Source organism: Ylistrum balloti, unplaced genomic scaffold (genome assembly GCF_031769215.1).
Source record: "Ylistrum balloti isolate Yb309-2 unplaced genomic scaffold, AGI_CSIRO_Ybal_v1 Utg370568, whole genome shotgun sequence".
NCBI classification, from domain to species: Eukaryota; Metazoa; Mollusca; class Bivalvia; order Pectinida; family Pectinidae; genus Ylistrum; species Ylistrum balloti.
The window spans coordinates 966,823-970,444 of record NW_026782356.1 but is presented as its reverse complement, the minus strand read 5'-3'; the positions used below and the strand labels follow the sequence as shown (position 1 = coordinate 970,444).

The window sequence follows — 3,622 nt, the reverse complement described above, 5'->3', positions numbered from 1 at the left end:
ATCACTCACAGACACTACTAAAGTACACAATTATTCTCTAACTACATATGCCATACATCCTTGACACATAAAATACAATCTTAGTTTACATAAAATTTTATCAATAGACATAACGACAAGGAAATACACCTCATACAGGGACATTTTATGTATCCAGTGAAGACATATCAAACTCGAAAAGAATTTAAAAGTGGTAGATTTGTTCAACACTGCATCGACATCACCTATGTCATACCATCTGCGTCGACAATATACAGAATCATCTATATATGAAACCTTGTTAAATTGATTAGATATAATTGTTTTATGTACATAGGTATGTATCCTCAAGTGAAGAACCGGGGTATGTAGTTCGATCGTTCTTGCCCACGGCGGTTTGTATTTTCAGTAAGCAGAGAAACGGACCACATGTTGCTGACGTTGCTGTGTCAATGTCCATTATACAATTATTGACTCTTTATTAGGTTGATACAAGGATTTATCAACCCTTAAAAGCGATATTCACCGAGGTCGTAATAAAAAAAAGTCTATGATTGTTTTATTAAATGAAACATTTCTTCAAATTCAGCTTACTTTGAATTAAGGGTTGATAAATCCTTGTATCAACCTAATAAATAGTCTATGATTGTTTTATTATATGACACAATTCTTCAAATTCAGCTTACTTTGAATGTTTATGAAAGACTCTGAACAATTGTACTTGTAACAGCTGTTTTATCCATAACAATAACATATACACAAATTAGAAAGTGCAGTCTACTTGAAATTAAAATTAATTGTTACTCCACTGCAGTTGTGAAAATTAGGCAATAGAGGAAAAGCAATACATGAATTTGTTCTTTTGAGTGCGACCGATGTAACATTAGTTTCACGAAGAAAATTTGTATTCAAGTTTGATATTATCAATTTCATTGTTAGGAAAGTCAATATCAGACAATAAAGTATCATACTATGAATTGGGAAGTGGCTCTAGTTGTGCGTTTGCAAAGTACAAATCAGAGTTCATTTTCATTTGACTGAGCAAGAGGAGTATGGTCTTTTGGTGTGTTTTGATCTGGGATACACAATTTAGCTTTTTTACTGGGAATACTTTCAGTATGCACCGCTGGCCTGAGACTTTCAGAAATAGAATCTGACATAGTTTTTTAAACATACTGATCAGTATATCCAGTGTAAAACGAAGTTTCAGACTTATAATATGCCTCCCTGAAAATTGCCTACTATCTAATATATGTAGAGATGTTGACCTCAAAGAATGAATTTGTATACCGCCTTGAAAGGCTGGTACTTTGACTGATCACAGGCATCATATTCCCTATGGAGTTGTGTCCCAAGGGGCAGTTGTATTGGTGTTTGGACGCTAAAAAAGGAGGCTTCACTTCACATTCAAACGCTTTTTGTTCTGCATAAATGATCGCACAGGACATAGAGGATCATCTGAATGTACAGAAAACGACATATGCATTTAGTCTCTCTTCGTTGCAGTAACATGATTAAAGGAAACTACCTTACAATACAGTAGATATACATTATTTGTGACAGACAACACTTTGAAAACATCACAAAATACGATGTTATTTTACCTACCAGGTCTGGCATACATGCGGCCCTCGGCACTGTTTGGGTCGTCCTGGTGGTTTTTGGTGACTTCGTCCCTCGACATGTAGACGTACATGTTCCTGTTTCTGTCAGTAGTCACTGCAAAATCTGTTACTAATAAATTATGGATGTTCTCTCTTCCTCGGCGTCCAAAATAAAGCATTATACCCACAATTACTTTCTGTTGTAGTTTCACGCGATCGTTAAAGTAACTATATTTTCTTAAGATAGGCATCCTCTATTGGTGAATAGTGGTTCACAGCACCTTTCCCGTCTCTTTTCAAATCCTTAGTAATAGCCTCGAAAATCTAGTTTGACTTTTTATGACCAGTGTCATGATGTCTATGGATTTGGTTGCTCACAAGTTCATTCCATGTCGTATGGTAGACCTGATCTTTGATACTTCTCTCCATTTGCTTGACGAACGTAAAATTTCTCTAAAATATCGTCTAGATAATATTGGTATTGATCAAGACTTTTCGCGCCCGTTTTGACCAAAAAGCTGCAAGAAAAAATACCAGTCACCAGTCATATAATAAATTATTTTACCCTAATTGGTGCTGATCGGATGTAGCGGTCCTTCGTATGTTCATTGAGGTAACTACTACTAGGAAACCCCGCCTTAAAATCACCATGGCCATTCACGAGATCAAGCCAGCAAATAATCAACACACAGATAAGTGTAAAATTGTCATTTCCTCTTGTTCTGAGTTGTAAGGTATCTCTCGCTTTTGCTTTACATTCATATTTCTCTTGCCATGTAGAGGTAAATCCAATTTTATCCTGGTGTAATATTTTCGTTTCGCAGCCTATGGTTGAGACATCTACACAAGCCCCTTTCACGACTGACGTGACCCGGAACTGGAACTAATTTTAAGATGCCACACATTCACTAGTTCGACTGCTGCTGGAATAGTATGTTATAACAATAGAAAATTCTGTGTTATCATCAAGACTGAAATTCATCTTTATTCTACAACTTATTAATAAATTTATATTAATATCAAGAGTACAGTTTTATTTGACGTTTTATTGGCATGTACTTTAGAACTAAAAAAATAGTTGGTATACAATCAAATCACAATGCGAGAAGCGTCTGAGACACGAGCCTTGTCACTTTTCATAAGCCATACACTTATATTTTTTTATACCTAATACACTTCGTCTTGAACACGGACAAAGAAGACATGGTAAGAGAATAAAAATAAATCACCTCCTATACGGTAAGATCGAGGATATCAGCCCTCGGGCAAATATTATTTAGCTGTCAAACACCCAGCAAATCTCCTATATAACATCTTGATGATCGTCCCTCTCGGGTCCAGAACACCCTATCTCACCATTACAGGATGAAATATTCAATTGGTCTCACTCTAGGGTTGAAACGGATGGTTTCGTTTGTTAGGTCATTATTATGACATCACAAAACAATTAAGTGACGCAACGTCAACGATCCTTAATCACTGGGACAACAAAAATACAAACTTGTTTATAATGAGACCAACAGTGTATCAGAAAAATAAATATTCGACCCCTTCTTTGGTAAAATAATGGTAAGAGATCAACCCTCGGAGAACGATGATGAAGATGCAATACTCGAAAGGCATCCTGTTTAGTAACTGAATCATTTTTCTCTCTATTGTGTACTTCCAAGAAGTTGAAAGATTTAATTAGTATTTTTTGTGCTGACGTTCGGCTGTTAAAAAGGTATCTGTATTTCCCTGGTAAAACTTTTTTTTCTTTTTCTTTGATCTTTGTCCAAAGAATTATTTTTAACTTTATCATTCCTATAGGAGCACAGTAAGAATATGCATGCTGTATCTCACTGCATATCACATGATGCCACTGTATTTATGTAGAGGTGGGAGAAGGATTGGCTCCGAAATGGATTCTCCGTTTTTTATGTACATATCAGAGACATCGAGGAACATAAAAATAGAGTCTGCTGTGTTCCAATTGATAAGCGAAAGGGGCAATCAAATGTGGGCTTCCTGTACCTTAAGTAACTTTCTTTTCTTCAAAT

At 35.8% G+C, this 3,622-nt stretch overlaps 1 pseudogene; it reads right to left on the bottom strand.

Moving 5' to 3' along the window:
• Nucleotides 1–949: 949 nt before the first annotated feature.
• Nucleotides 950–2,012, bottom strand: LOC132556413 (uncharacterized; annotated as a pseudogene).
• Between the last annotated feature and the right edge of the window lie 1,610 nt (nucleotides 2,013–3,622).